The sequence below is a fragment of the Trachemys scripta genome, chromosome 18 (assembly GCF_013100865.1).
Source record: "Trachemys scripta elegans isolate TJP31775 chromosome 18, CAS_Tse_1.0, whole genome shotgun sequence".
Lineage (NCBI taxonomy): Eukaryota > Metazoa > Chordata > Testudines > Emydidae > Trachemys > Trachemys scripta.
In genome coordinates this window covers 8,925,691-8,941,700 of record NC_048315.1, presented here as the reverse complement: position 1 = coordinate 8,941,700, position 16,010 = coordinate 8,925,691, and the positions used below count along the sequence as shown (strand labels likewise).

Sequence of the window (16,010 nt, the reverse complement as noted above, 5' to 3'; positions counted from 1 at the left end):
ACCCGTCTCCCTCTTGCTGCCTTTCTTGCTCCCATCCAAGTGTTTCCTTCATCCCTCTTCCCCTTTCCTGTGCTACTCCCTTGCTCACCCCCCTCATTACTCGCTGCCTCCTGCCATTCCTGAGCTAACCGCTGCCCACATAATTTAAATACAGGACCCTAATAAGCCATTAGGCCTTGCCAGCCCCTTCCCCCTTGTGTATTCAGCTTTGTAAGCTCCTCAGAGCGGGGACCGTGTCTACCTCCACCCAGGAGCCTTTGGGTGCTGCTGCAATACAAATAACGAAGGGGCAGTAGAGGATTATAACGCGCCATGCCCCAATCCTGCAATGAGCTCTGCACTAGCATTCCCCTGCCCGTCCTCAGGAAGCCAGTGGGACTCCACATTGTGAAGCTCATTGATCTAAGTAACAGGTCTGCTGAGGCATAGATAGGAAGATGCAGAGCTTCATGCAGCAGTAGACAGCAAGGGGAGAGTGGTTTCTAAGCTGTCTTGCACAGGGATGTGTATGCAAGGAAAGCCCATGGGAAGAGCTCTGGGTAGTACATGTAAGAGAGACCCACCCACCCTTAGATAAACGTCTATGATGGCACACGGAAAGAAGACGGATCGGGTGCAGCAGCGTTGTGTCAAAAGAGGAGACTAGTTCACAGTGCTCTGTAGCAATAAAAAAAAATGAATGGCCCCAAAAGTCATCTCTGTACAGAAGGTAGCCAAAATGCTGTCTGCATAGAGCTAGGCCACTGAAAGGAGTAGGAGCATATCCGCAAAATTGGGACAGAAAATTAAAACACATGCGTTGGAGTGACCGGGAGAAACTTAATTTCTAAGACTCCAATTCTGCAAGTGCACCTGCCTGGTTGGACCCCTGCAACCACAGAAAACACACTGCAGAATCAAGGCCCAATAAGGTAACGTGGTCCCTATTTAACCATATGCACATATAAAGGACATCCTAGAGGTTGCATGTTCTCCCCAACTATAGTGACCAGACAGCAAGTGTGAAAAATCGGGATGGAGGTGGGGAGTAATAGGCGCCTACATAAGACAAAGCCCCAAATATCAGGACTGTCCCTATAAAATCAGGACATCTGGCCACTCTAACCCCAACAGTGGGAAGAAGAGAAGCATGCTTTGGCGGGAGGGAGCGAGCAATTGCAGGAAAGAAGGATTAAGTAGGATGAGCAAGAAGGGTACTGGACACTAGGACTGTTAGGATCTATGATTAATTTTGCCACCAGCGGGACCCACGTGCGCGACATTTTCAAAAGTATCTACTAACTTTGAGAGTGTGACTTGAGACAGCTAGGTGTGCACCTGTGACTCCATCTGAAGCCTCAGGGTTCACTCAGACCCTCTGCAAAGCAGCCACTTGGGAGATCCCCAAATTAGAGATCACATTGAAAAATGTGGGCCCTAGTGCTTTGGTGCCTCAGTCTCTCTCTCTCTCTCTCTCAGAAAGGGGAAGTATTTCCTCTCTAGAGGGAGGTTGAATTGTTCTATGTGCAGTGCCCTGTAGAAAGCCATAGGGACTCGAGAGCAGATCTCCTTGGAAAAGGTGCAAACAATGTTCACAGAAGGCTGTCTCTTTTTTCAGTATCGTGTTTGGTGCCGTTTTGTGACCATCTCTGCTCTGCACAGGAGAATTTGTTTGCCCACTATGTGCAAGCAGAGCTGTGATCCCTGCTGCCAGAGGCTAGCTGTCCAGCGCAACGTGTAGGTATGCTCAGTATGTGTGTTCTGAGGGTTAGCGCAGCTGCCCCCAGGTGTTCTCCGATGCTAAAAAGCACCAGTTCTCAGACTCTTTTTTGTCGTGGGTACCGCATCTTAGCAGATGGCTCATCTCATGGGTCATCTCCCCAGCTGTTTGATGTCACTTACATCCCTGGGCCAACCTCAGCTTCAGTGAAGTGTATTTAACGTGTCGGCCAAATGGTGGACTCCTTTTTTACGCTACTGAGCAGTTACTCATACAAGTAAATTGATTGGATTGCTCCTGTGAGCAACTGCTCACCAGTGTGAGTAAAGGGGCCACAGTCTGACACTGTGTCCTTTTGGAAAAGTCATTCACACCTCCTCTTTGCTCTCCCTTCCCCTCTCTGCCACATGGTCTCCATGGTCTCCTTTGCTTCCTGAAACAAGGAGAGCCAGCACCATGTGATCTGCCAGCTCTCCTGCAATCGCAGCACACACAGAACTGTGCAGCTATAAGGAAAATCCTCCCAGCTGCAGATACAGCTGTTGGAAGTGACACAATCATCCCATCTGATCTCAATCCAGCCATGGCTATTCCCTAGGTACCATTAAGTGTTCTGAGACAGGAGCCCTTGCTGAAGTTAGAAGATATTGTTCAGCATTCTAAGTAATGACCTGCCCAGACCCATCTGAAAAGCAGCAGAGAGCGGTACCTGCAGGCAAATGAAACTAATCTCACACTGAAAGAAGGGAACTTGCTGTGTCAACTCCAGCTTGGAATCACGTGCTCTGCAAGGCAACTCAGGAAATTATTGCTCTGATGCTTCTGAGATGTTAATAGAGAAATCGGTGCTTTATACAAAGACTCGTGAAAAAATCAATAATTAATTGGTCTCAGGGGTACTGACGTGAGTTAATCTATCACTTTATTTGTTTTCGATTATCCCATTCTTTAGTTCCATGCTGGCTTGTTTTACCCAGGAATCTGGGCTTGTTTTTTTAAATCATTACTATAATTGAACTAGCAATCAGAGGCCCTTTTTCCTCACTCACACAAGATCTCAGAGGCATGCATTAGTTCTGTGAGAAAAATGTAATTTGTCAGGGATGCAGTTATTCACTTTATTCGCATGATTTGATTTGAGGAAAGCAATAAAAATGATAAAAAGGTTTAGAAAACCTGACCTGTGAGGGAAGGTTAAAAAAACTGGGCATGTTTAGTCTTGAGAAAAGACTGAGGGGAAACCTGACAAGTTTTCAAATAGGTCAAGGGCTGTTGTAAAGAGGACAGTGACCAATTGTTCTCTATGTCCACTGAAGGTAGGACAGGAAGTAATTGACTTAATCTGCAGCATGGGAGATTTAGGTTAGACATTAGGAACTTTCTAACTCTAAGGATAGTGAAATACTAGAATAGGCATCCAAGGGAGGTTGTGGAATCCCAATCACTGGAGGTTTCAAAGAACACAAGATATTACATCTGGAGTATTGGCGGGTTTGCTTTATACTTTTTAAAGCTCTCTGAGATCTTCACATGAAAGATGCTGGAACGGGAAAGTATTAGCATTGTTGTATGTCCCAGTATACGCAGTGTAAATTTGTGTGTTTCGTAGCTTTAAAGTATGAAAGAAATGTGATCCAGTTGCCTGAATTCTCACTATGCATCTCTGGGTACTGTGGGCAAAACACCAGGACTGAGACAAAACTGCGCATTTTGAATCCTGCCCCTTTTTACTCACATTAACAAAAAACATAGAAAAATACTGAAGCAAGTGAGCAAAATAAATCCAGTCTGGCTGACCTAACGAGAGTAATCTTCCCGTGTCCCACTAGGTATGTGATCCTACTCGGACACTGTACTGTGAATCTTCCATGCTACTCATTGCCATTGACAAACATGATTTGGGTTTGCTATGTTACAGCAATACAAATGTGTTACTTAAAAAATAGGTGCATAGTTATAAACCTCAATAACCAAATCTTAAATTAGATCTAACATATGGTATTGTCGTTACAATGAAACATTTCTTATGCCCTTGAATAGGACTATGCCTTTAAGAGTTAGGCAGACTAGGAAGTCTCTCTCAGGTAGTGGTTCTCGCAACAAATTTTTGGTGGCCTCAGGGTGCAGCTACCAGCTCTTCGTGGCCACTCTGACAATTTTTCCTAAAATACTTAATTAACTTTAGGAGAAACAAAGGAATATGCACATAGACATGTCCAAATCATAGTAATTTATTGATGTAGGATTTTTTTTTGCAGACTCAGTAATAAAAATAATGTACAGTTCTCTATTCTTTACTGGACCTAAACAGAACAGAAACACAAATACGGTGCTTTGCCCATTCTTATCTTTTTTCTTATTGTTTCTTTTGCTTTTTTCAGTTGCTTTTTTTTCTTTTGTATTAAGACTTGCTAGCTACTAACAAACACACAAATATCACTTTTCACAGCAGACTTACTCAGCCCTGGCAATCCTGGGACAAATTGAGCTCTGGATGGAGTGGTGGGTAGGGAGGCAGTGGGAGCCAGGGGCAATCGGGCACTAGGAGAGGCAGCAGGGGCCAGAGGTGATAAAAGGGGTGGTGAGCTCAGGCAACAGAGCCCAAAGTCCCATGGCTAGAGCCTGCCCTCTGCCACCTCAGAGCTAACGCCCAACCCCACAGCCCCTGAGAAGGTGAGGAACTCACTGGCTGCCTTTTGTTACTCCAGAGAGTGGCCACTGTTTTCCCCTTCCGCCTTCCCCTACACCAATAACCACCCTGGAGGCTGTGCCCCCAAGAAAAGTGGCTGCATTTGAGAATTGCTGCAGGTATAAAAGAACAATTGCCAATCCGAAGGAAGTATAGTGGAGATCCTAGTTGCTAATTAATGGAGATTTGGGCCAGATTTTTAAAGGTAGTTAGATGCCTAAAGATGCAGATAAAGGCCTCGTATAACTTACAGAAGCTGAACTCTTATTGACTTTCAGTGGGAGTTCGGTATCTAACCTGCCTGGACTTTGTTAATCCCACTAGTTGTCTATCTGCATTTTTAGATGGCCAATTACTATTGAAAATCTGGCACTTGGTTTAATATCCCACGAGTGCTTAGGCTCTGGAGTCCATGTTATCCTGCTTCAGGGTACTCTGTCTTAAAGTATTTCCCCTTAATTGTTTCTTGCAATTCAGCCACCTCTTGGCTAGAGAGTGGTAATCAGCACACAACATGTTGCAGGAGAAGTGAGGGGCAGTGGAAATTTTGACAAGGATACCACCACAAACAGGCCCCTAATCTTATTAAAAAGTGCTGTAGCCTCTGTAACATCCAGCAGACAAGATCAAGGTGGTTCAGGTCTCAGCTGAAAGAGCCACACAGGGAAAGTGCACTGAACTGATGCTTATCTATCTTGGCAGGATAAAACAACCATGCTGGGATTCAGACCTGTAGCCCCAGCCTACCTAAGCCTGTCAAACCTGATACTGACACTGCTCATCTACGTTAGCTGTGAAGCTCCCTGAAAGTTTCAGGTTTCATTTCTCTCTCTAGGCAAGTCAGTCCTGCTGAGCTTCATGTGCTATCCATGCGCTCTCTCCCATTTTGTGCCCCATTAAACTCTGCCCTCAACTGCAACAGTGCTCCACCCCTGCCCTTCCTAGTTCTTTCCTCCCTCTGGGCATCAGAACAAGCTAGGAGTTGTCTAAGTAGCTTTCTTGGAAAGGCTGCAGCCAATCTCTTTCATCCAGCGGAGCGGCCCAACGACAGGCTACAAGTATTTCCCCGTCTGTTGCTCCCAAAGTAGCAGCAAATGTTGAAACAGAGAAAGCAAAGCAGGACAAGTCTCACTGCAGACACAGCCGGAGCTGAGAGGAGGACTAGCTACAATGTCCTCTCTCCCTGTTCAGAGCCTGTCGAGAGGCAACAGGGCAGTTAAAATGCCATCGGTTGCCAAGTGGGCACCTTACACTAGTTCTTCCACAATTGCTGCCCCCCCGTGAAGCTGCATCAGTGTTTGTGCAATGCTGGGACACGTGAGGGAAAAAATGCTTGTGCTGACCAGCCCCGTGCTGTCCATTCCCAGCTGGAGACCTTCCGGGTCATAAAATGATTCCCTTTGACCAGCTGGCAACTGCATCTCTGCTCCTATTTCAAAAGAGGCCCTTGCATCACAGCAAGATATTTTACTTTATTGCCTGCTGCTCCATCATTCCCATCGCTCAATTAACTCAAATTCCCTGTTACTGGTCTTCCTGGCTCCCAGTCCTGTGCTCTTGTGCAGTAGTGGAGACTAGATTGGGAGGCTGCACCTTAAACAGATTGTCTCTGAAAGAGTGACTGTCATTAATGTGGCTCTTCCCACTTCCTGTGTTGTTTGGAGAGATGTATGAGCACGGGCCATTCCCAACCCGCTCCTCAAACGCAGTCCACACACTGGGTTGAGTCCAAACTCGTCCCCTGCCTGCTATACAGTTTTATCAATAGAGGAATGAACAGCGATCCAACGTTCAGTTCATATGTATGGCTAGGGTAACCAGATGTCCCATTTTTGGGGACTTTTTCTTATATAGGCGCCTATTACCCCCCACCTCTGTCCCGTTTTTTCACAGTTGCTATCTGGTCACCCTATGTATGTCTGTTCCTAGGGTTGCTTAGCTCACACCCTATAGTCTCTTTCCCTCTCACACCAGCATGCTGTGCAAATTTCTGAACTACTTAGATCTTTACATCTTTTCCCTCCACTCCTGGCATTTCTGGCTTTGCACTTGTCTGTGTTTAAATATGACCCTCAGAGCGGATGCTTCCTGTATTATAAGGCTTGATCCAATATGCTCCTTTAAAATGAAGGCAATCTAAACCGTGGGGCCAGCTTTGCTGTATAAACATTGCTCTGGTTTTCCTGCACTTCTTGACAGCCCTTATGAGTATGACACAACTAAGAGCATAGCTGCAGGCAACATTTAATCAGGCACTAGTGCCGTTGTGACAGTGCTGACGCTAACAAATAGCTGATTAATCCCCTCAATAACCCATAAGGCATTATTATTATTACTGGTATTGTTATTTCCATTTTATAGATAGGAGAACCGAGATGTGGAGTCAGTGTCTTAGGCTGCAGAGGGATTAATAGCTTCATTCATAGTTTTTAAGGCCATAAAGGTTCATTGTGGTCATCTAGTCCAAGGGTTCTCATAAGAAATGTTTTGGTGGCCCCAGAGTGCAGCCACCAGCTATTGCTGGTGGCCGCTCTGACAATTTTTCCTAAAATACTTAATTAACTTTAGGAAAAACAAATAAATCTACACATATCATTGTAATTTATTTGTCATTTTTTTCACAAACTCAGTAATAAAAATGATGTACAGTTTTCTCTGTTCTTTACTGGACCTAAACAGAAAAGAAAAACAAATAATGTGTTTTGCATGTTCTAGTCCCTTTTTATTGTAGTGTCTTTTTCTTTTTTCTTTTTTTTTTTTTTTGGTTGCTTACTTTTTTAAGACTGTTTCTGTGAAAAGTGATATTTGTATTTTGTTAATATCACTTTTCACAGCAGCAGACTTGCTAGCTCGCAGGGAGGCAGTGAAAAATGATATTAACAAACATACAAATATCACTTTTCACAACAGACTTCATCAGCCCTGGCAAGCTGGGGGACAAATTAAGCCCTGGATGGGGAAGTGGGGAGGGAGGCAGCTGGGGACCAGGCGGGATGGGTGTGTGTGTGAGACTGGGGACCGGAACCCTGCAGCTGCACAGCTGGGAACGGGGGCCGGAGGATGCAGTGGGGTCCAGGGGTGATGTGGCAGGGGAGGTGAGCTTGGGGCTGGCAGTCAGTGCTGTACGGCTGGGGCTGGATCACGTGTCTCAACAGCAAGAGTCTGAAACCCTGTGGCCAGAGGTCAGAGCTCACTGCTGCACCACTGGAGCCCAGGGCCAGAGGCGGCAGCAGGTGGGGGGTGGGATGTGAGCCTGGGGTCGGAGTCAGGGTCCAAAGCCCATGGACAGGGGATGGAGCCGCCCGCCACCCCAGTCTGAAGCCCAAGCCCCACCACCTGCCTGCTCCTACAGCGTTTGTGGCTCCAGAAGGGGACAGGGCCCAAACCCTGCTGGCAGCCCTGGGGGAGGGGCCATTGCTTTACTCTCCCCACCCCAACCCACCCATCACCACCCAGGAGGCTGTGGCCTCATGAAAAGCCCCTGGTGGCAGCATTTGAGAAATGCTGATATTCTAGTCTGACCTCTTGCAGATAGCACACGCCAAAGAACCTCACCCAGGAATTGGTGCATCAAGCCCGTAACTTCTGTTTGAACTAGAGCTTGTATTGTAAAAAAAGATCCAGTCTTGACTGAAAGACTTCAAGTGTCAAAGAATTTACCACCGCCGTGGGGAGTTATTGATGGTGCCATAGGTGCCGACTTCCTCTCTACCTGGGAGGTGCTTGACCTCCCCTCCTCTCCAGGCCCGTCCCAACTCCACCACTTCTTCCAAGCCCCCACCCCGCCCCACCTCTTCCCCAATCACACCCTGTCCCCTCTCTCCTCCTCCCAGCACACCGCTGAACAGCTGTTCCAGGGCGTGCAGGAGGCACTGGGAGGGAGGGGGAGAAGTTGATTGGAAGGGTTACTGGTGGGTGGGAGGCACTGGGGAGAGGGTGCAGGGGCTGGCTGCCAGAGGGTGCTAAGCACCCACTAATTTTTTTCCATGGGTGCTTCAGCCCTATGGATGGTTTAGCTTTCCTGCCTTCCTAGCTCCAAGGTTGTTTTCCTCCCAATGAAAAAGTCTCAGAGAGTAAAAGGCCAGTATTTCCCACTTGTTACTGATATGAACCAATGGAAACATACCTTAGATTTACAAAATAAATGCACGTGACAACATTAATAATACTTAATTCGTATGTAGCACTTTTTAGCTGTAGAGCTCAGAGAGTGGGATCTATGTTCTCCTTTTACAATTAAGGAAACTGAAGCACAGACAGGTGAAGTGACTTGCCAAGGTCATGCCACAGGCTAGTGACAGAGCTAAGATAAGAACCCATCTCTCCTGAGTCCCAGTCATGGCCTAGCCATTGGACCACATTGCCTTATACTTACACATTCAAATGCAACCAGCTCTGGGGTGAAACAGGGCACCTGGTTAACAATGCATCATAACACTATCCAACAGTTTAAGAAAGGAAATGAAGTATATCACATCCCATTGAAACTACAGAGGGACTGCCAAACTGGAATTTGACATCCAAACAGTAACTTTGTTTAAAATAGATTTTCCTTTGAGATTTCCCATCCACATACCGATTCTGCCATAGCCTGCCATCTTCAGTGGCTGTAGTTGCTGGCTAACATACTTTGTTAAAGTTTCTTTACTTTTACAGTTCTTGTTGAAAGCTTTGTATAACAGCCTTGATTTGCCACTGATTGCTTGTTTGAAGAGCACAGTAATTGTTTGACTTCTTTAGGTGATTGAGTTGTGCAGTCTGCGTAGATTAGGGTATTAGTTAGAATACAGATAAACAAACAAATAAATTAACATGAAGGGAAACACAAGCAGACAATGACAGAGCCATTTTTAGCTCTTCCAAGGAAGTGATTCAGATACCAGTGGCTGCTAAAGAAGGCGGCAATTGGGGGTTGCACAGAAATTGCTACTATTAGGAGGTGCCTCTGGCATAAAGATCTAAAACAAGCAGCATATGCCCAGTTGTTAAAAGGAGATTAAAATAACCATTGCACCAGCCAAAAAGAAGACATGAAGGGGAGCATTCCCCTCCCTTCCCCCCCCCCGAGCCAAAGAGAGGAGATGGGAACTTCTTTCTTTTCATATCCCTTGAATATTCCTGTTATCCAGGGTGTCAAAAGCATTAGGGTGAAGTGAGTTATCACAGTAACCTCTCCAACGCCGCAGTGTCAGAGTGCACACTTAGCGTGTGGCTGGACTTCAAGCTGGGGGTGTAATGCCCAGCTCAAGGAGAGACAGTGGTGCTGTCATCCAGCGAATGCACTAAAAATAGAAGGTAGCCTTGCCCTTGGCAGCGTGAGCTGTGGGACAGTCTAGGGCAGTGGTTCTCAAACTTGTGTACCGGTGACCCCTTTCACATAGCAAGCCTCTAAATGTGACTCCCCCCCCCATAAATTAAAAACACTTTTTTATATATTTAACACCATTATAAATGCTGGAGGCAAAGCGGGGTTTGGGGTGGAGGCTGACAGCTCACGACCCCCCATGTGATAACCTTGCAACCCACTGAGGGGTCCCAACCCCCAGTTTGAGAACCTCTGGTCTAGGGTCTCCAATGGGCACATCTTCGAGGCAGGCTAAGGAGCTCAGCCCAGGGGCCCAGGGTGGGCGATGCGGGGGTGTGCATAGGGCCAGGATCCGGAGCTTAGGGTCAGGGCAGGCCAGTGTACAGGGCCAGGATCAGGTGCCCTGGGTGGGGCATTGATGCTTGAACTCAGGGTATTCTTGCACCCCTGGCTTGGTTTCTATCCTATACAGGGTTTACAGTTTGGTTCAATGGCTCTCAGCACCCCCCACTGTACAAATTATTCCATCACCCGTGTGGTGGGGGCAGGGGGTGATCGGGGCACCAGGGTGGGGGATGCAGAGGGGCAGGATCAGGGGCTGTGGGGGAGGGGAAGGACCAGGGGCTGTTGGGGCTGGAGGGGCAGGATCAGGGGCTGTGGGGAGGGGTTCGGGGGGGCAGGATCAGAGGCTGTTGTGGGGGCAGAGAGGCAGGGGCTGTGGGGAGGAGCGGAGGGTGCAGAGGGGCAGGATTAGGGGCTGTTGGGGTGGGGCGGCAGGATCACGGGTTGTGGGGAGGGCTGTTGGGGAGGGGCTGTGGGAGGGCAGGATCAGGGGCTGTGGGGAGGGCTGTTGGGGAGGGGCTGTGGGGGGGGCAGAATCAGGGGCTGTGGGGGGGGGGCTGTGGGGGGCAGAGAGGCAGGGGCTGTGGGGGGCAGGATCAGGGGCTGTGGGGGAGGGGCTGTGGGGGGCAGAGAGGCAGGCGCTGTGGGGAGGGGCGGAGGGTGTAGAGGGGCAGGATCAGGGGCGGTGGGGAGGGGCAGGATCTTAGGCTTCCGCCACGTGCTCTCTCCCCTCTGCTGTACCCTTGTGTGGAGGAGGGCGGTGGGTTCGAAAGGCGCATGCGCAGCTGCCTCTCCTGGCCGCGGAGTCGGGGCAGGAGAGGAGCTCGCCGGCGGGCAGGTCTCGCGAGATGTGGCCGTCTCGCGCAGGGGGCGGGGCGTGCAGGCCGTAGTGTATCGGTTGAATGTCTCAGTGTTCGAGAAGGGCCCGGTCGGGCAGCACGTGGGGACAGCGCGGGGAGCGGCCGGGGGGGGGCTGGGCACGGTACGCACTAGGGCTCTGCACCGGGGGCGGCGAGCACCGGACGGATCGTGAGTATCGGGCCGGGCGGCCGCGTTCCCCGGGAGAGGATGGGGTGGGAGTGGGCCGGGCCGGGCCCCCCGTCCCCGGAGAGCCCAGCGGGCCGGGCTCCGAGCTGCGGGGGCCGAGCCGCCGAATTGTTTGGGCTTTCCGCTGAGCGGTGATGGGCAGGCGCCGGCGTGGTAGGCAGCTGTCAGCTCTCGAGAGGGAGCCTCCGCCCCCCCCCCCCCCGTGTGTTGCCCGGGGTCTCCCCTTCCCCGCTGCCACGTGTGCTGCTAGCCCCTCCCCCCCGCTCGGGGTCACCCCTTCCCCGCTGCCCACTTGGGGCCCCTCTCCCTGATACACTGTCCGATTCTATTGCATATCTCCCCACTCCTGGGAGTGCAGCCCCCTGGAGCTCCAGGCTCTCTGGCTTGTTGCTAATGTGTCCCCAGCTGCTCCTGGTCTGGGGTGCAATCAGCCCTTATTGGCCAGCATGGTGCTTATAAGGGGGCATTAAATGGCTCTTCTTCCCCATTGTATCCCTGTTCCTAACCTCTCCCCCACATACATATTGTAAGGGGGGAAATGGGTGTTGCATGGTGGTTCCCATTCCCCTCGGTCCGGGTGTGGCTTGTTTGGCTTTTCCTTTTCTGGACTATTGGTAGCAGGTTTTGGCGTTGCTATTGTAAATGGGGCAGGAGGTAGCCCGATTGCATGGTGTACTGGTCTGAGAGTTGATTGCATGGTGTAAGTTTCCCACCCAGGCAGCTGGGTTGTCAGTGAGTCTGGCATTGTTGTACCCAGGGTGGCTGAGGGGTGAAAACATTATCTATTAACTGTCTTTATTTCATCCGAAGAGGGTGAGATTGGTGTCAGGTTTGAAACCCCCCCCCCCTCCCCCCGGTCCCCATAACAGGCATGTGTATAGTGACCCCCTGACCCGTGCTATTTATGCACTATCTCTGTGGGATTGCATACCTGTGACAGTGAAAGGGGCTGGCAGTGCTGCTTTACAAGGTTAGGATGAGAGAGCCTCCCCTTACAGTCCCTGCCTTTCTCTCTGGGAGCTAGAGGGCATCAGGATGCTTTCTTGACCCCTAGCCTGTTGGGATTTGCAAAGAAATGACCCGAACTCCTTTTTCCCAAGGTCACTCACCCTCATACAGGTTTACTCTTTCAAAGGTCATGTCTACCCAGACTGAACAGGTAGCGTGCTGCAGGAAGCAACCTGCGCACCACAGCAGGCCTAGCTAGCAGAGGGCTCAGGACAGTAGTTTGTTCCCTTGTTCTGAACAACTGGTGTAGGTCGCCCCATTCTGCTCCTGAGCAGGGGCTGGTGTTAAATGGTAACTTTAGGAATGTCACTCATCTTCTCGTTGCCAAGTCTGTGCACTTGGCTTGAGCTCCTTTGATCCCAGATCAGCTCCCTGTACTTGTTTCAACCTGAAAAGGAGTGCTTCTGGGTCTCCGGCACAGCCTTATTTAGGGAAGATGAGTGACGGGGCAAGCATGTACCTGCTGCTGTTGTAGATGTTACACAGCTTTCTAACCCACGCCGTCTGGCTTGCTGGCGCCTAAATTAGGCGAACGAATCCGTGTGCAATCCCAGGCAGGTCTTGCTTAGCATGGCTTCATCCATGGCTGTTGACCAGTAGCTTTTGGGTTTGCTCCTTTAAGAAAAAGAAGCAAGTCTTCCCTGCTAAGAGTTGCAGTGTGCACAAATCAAAGGAGAAGTGCACTAGCCCAGAGCACATGGAGAGACTTCCCACTGAAAGCCAAAAAGCAACCTCCTTTAAACTGTGCACGGCCAAAAGAAATCGGGGGTGAAATCCTGATCCCATTGAAGTCGATGGTAAAATTTCCATTCGATTCATTAGTCAGGATTTACCCTCTGGTCTGCTTGAGAACTGATTCATATGTGAGTAAATATAGTGTGGGGTTTTTGTTTTAAATCATTGCAGAGCTATTACGATTTGTTAAAAGGCAGCTGGAACGCTGTGGTGTAAACTACTTTAGTCTCCAATCTGTAAAATTGGTGGGTAGGTAGATGAGAATCAGTTGAGGTGCAACATGCCATAGCAGTCTTAGATGCTGGATTCAGAGTTTCCTACCAATATGTAGAGCTGTTTCTGTAATATAAGAGGGAATCTTTCATTTTTCAGTAGCTGCGTGCGTTAAGCCAGTTAAAGACCGTAGTTAACGCCACTCAAGTCCCAGCTCTCCATGTTTTGTTGTAGACTCTCAGAAACGCATTGTTGTACAGACTGAGAGTCCTGTGAGAGTCAGTGCATGATGTGATTTCATGTCGGTTGGGAGCCCTGTTGCAACAACTTAAAAACGAAAGTGAGGGTTGACAGAAGTGTTAGGTGTGGGTTTACTAGTGCTGACTAGCCTGTCTCTTTTGTTTGTACAGCACCCAGCATAATGGGGCCCTCTAGGCACTACCAGAGAGTAAACAGAAACTATAATTACCTGACTCTTCTCACACTTCTACAACCTTTACCTGCTTATAAGGCCAATATGTAGCTAGAGGATGCAGTGAGCAAGAGAGGAATTATATTGTAGCATAATCCAGCAGTATTTTATTAGCCTGCTTGCCGTGTTTCTTTCAACTCGCAAGTAAAAATATGAACTGGAGTTTTTTCCAGTGGCGTCATGAGCTTTGAACAAGTAGATTTGTACCTGGCATGGTAAACATTCATGGCAGTTCTGCAAAGTGTAGGAAGCAGCTCCCCTTCTCAGTAGAGAAGACAGCGTATCTGTAGGGATGTGTAACTGGGGAGTCTCTTCCCTCCACTGGAAAGCTTCACACCAACCAATCCATAGTAATATGAAATAGCACAGGATAAATGTGCGCTGTACCATAGGCTATATTGTTAAGGAAGAGTCAAGGACAGCAGAATTAAAGTAACTTACATGCGTTGACTTTCAATGTTTCTAGGGCTCGGCTGACTTTATGCTGCCTTACTAACACCTGCTAGGTGTTATCAGAATGCTGTGAACTTTGTCTCAGGGGAAAGGAAAGGACTTGCTGCTGAGGAAGGTGGTAGCAAGAGAGCTAACTTCACATTTCTCCTGTTTGTTTTGTGTCTGTGAATGATCTACAGAGTTACTGCCATGCAAGCCTGCAGAGCGAAATGGGAAAGGAAAGCGTATGACCTGCTGGAGCATGGCACGGTTGCTCCAGGACAGTCTGCCTTTTCCTCCGTAGAGAACGGGTCTTGGCAGTTAGAGCAAGGGATTTAGAGCTGGGCGTTCCAGGGACATATCTACATGATGGACGCTGCAGCTATGTCTCTGTAGCGCCCGTAATGTATATGTTTCCTATTGCAAAGGAAAGGGTTTTTCCATCGCTGTAGGTAATCCACCTGAAGCCCTTGGGCTTTGGCCCTGGGTGGTGGGGCTCGGGCATTGGCTCTGGCCCCAGACCCCAGCAATTTGTCAGCCCTGGTGACCCCATTAAAATGGGGTCGCAACTCACTTTGGGGTCCTGACCCACAGTTTGAGAACCATTGGTCTACATCATCTGGGTTGAGGTTGGCATAGCTTTTAAGTGTAGACCAGGCCTTTGTTCTGTTTGTGGCTCTGTAACTGGGTTACTATGATCCTTGTCACCCCCGTTCCAGCCTTGGGCTCTGGCAGGCATTGGTTCTTCCAATCCTTCCCTGCGGATGGGGGGGGGCCACCCCAAAGAAGGTTCTCCTTGTTGGCTGGATCAGAAGAGAGGCCCTGAAGCAGATTAAATTTAGGCTATTTATCAAGAGTCCTGTCTCTGGAGAATCTAATTGGACCCTAGTGTATGTGAGCCTTTCCAGTGAGTGGTGCTTCTCTGGAGGTGTTACAACCCTGAGTGAATTTGTCTAATCAACCCCCAATTTTCTTAATTCCTGGAGGGCTCTGGTCACCCTCCCCCAGGGAATTCCATACAGACCCTGGCCCACAATGATACCTAAATGTATTACAGCGAGAGCTTCCAAAGATATTGCAGGAAATTGCTGCATCTGTCTCATTATCCTCTACTCCAGGTACCACTTCCTATCCCGGCACCAACCCTCTCAGACTCTAGATAGGTGAAGAGCAGTTTCCATTTCCTGTGTTGTGTTATTGAGCACTGTTGATGCTTTTCTTCATCATGCTTTTAAAAATCCTCACATGATTCTGAAGCTTGTGAATGGGTCAAGATGACAGCCCTAGAGACTGAAATCTGTAATCTCAGCACAGGCAGCCTCAGGGCTGGCTTCCTCCTAACCAATCACCATTGCCAATGCTATGCCTCTCCTTTGGCTTTTACGAGTTGAAGGAGATCTCAGACTCCATGTCCATTCAGTTTCTGGTGTTTGCTCCAGATGGCCGGTTCGATTGGATAAGCTTCTGGGGGCTGGGAAATATTGACTGTGTTTGTACAGAACCTAGCACAGTAAGTCTGTGGCCTGTTGGCTCTACTACAATACAGTAACTCCTCCCTTAATGTTGTCCCAGTTAAAGGTGTTTCCTTGTTATGTTGCCGATCAATTAGGGAACATGCTCGTTTAAAGTTGCGCAATGCTCCCTTATAACGCTGTTTGGCAGCCACCTGCTTTGTCGACTGCTTGCAGGAAGAGCAGCCTGTTGGAGCTAGCTGGTGGGGGCTTGGAACCAGGGTGGACCGGCAGCCCCCCATCAGCTCCCTGCTCCCCTAAGTTTCCTGTGCGGCAGTCGCCCAGCAGGCTATCAGTTGCCGGCAGTTCAGCTGTCCCTCCCCACACTGCCATGTGCTGCTCCTGCTGTCTTCCTTGGAGCTGTTCCCGGGAGCGTCCTGCTTCTTGCTGGGGGGGGGGGGGGGGGGGTGAGGGGGGGCGCCCCCCCCCCCCCCCCCCCTCCCCCCCCCCCTTTTGCCGGGGGGGGGGGGGGGGGGGAGACGAACATGACAGGGCTCAGGACAGAGGAAGCTTCCTAGCAGCAGCTGCTGTCTCAACTTGCTGATCTATTTAAAAAG

At 49.3% G+C, this 16,010-nt stretch overlaps 1 protein-coding gene across 1 annotated transcript in view; it reads left to right on the top strand.

Moving 5' to 3' along the window:
- Window positions 1-10,923: 10,923 nt before the first annotated feature.
- AKAP1 (A-kinase anchoring protein 1) overlaps window positions 10,924-16,010 on the top strand; it is a 41,606-nt gene continuing 36,519 nt past the window's right edge. Inside the window, exon 1 of the mRNA XM_034752485.1 lies at window positions 10,924-11,064. The gene's annotated coding sequence lies outside the window, so the exon portion shown is untranslated. The remainder of the gene's footprint in view (window positions 11,065-16,010) is intronic.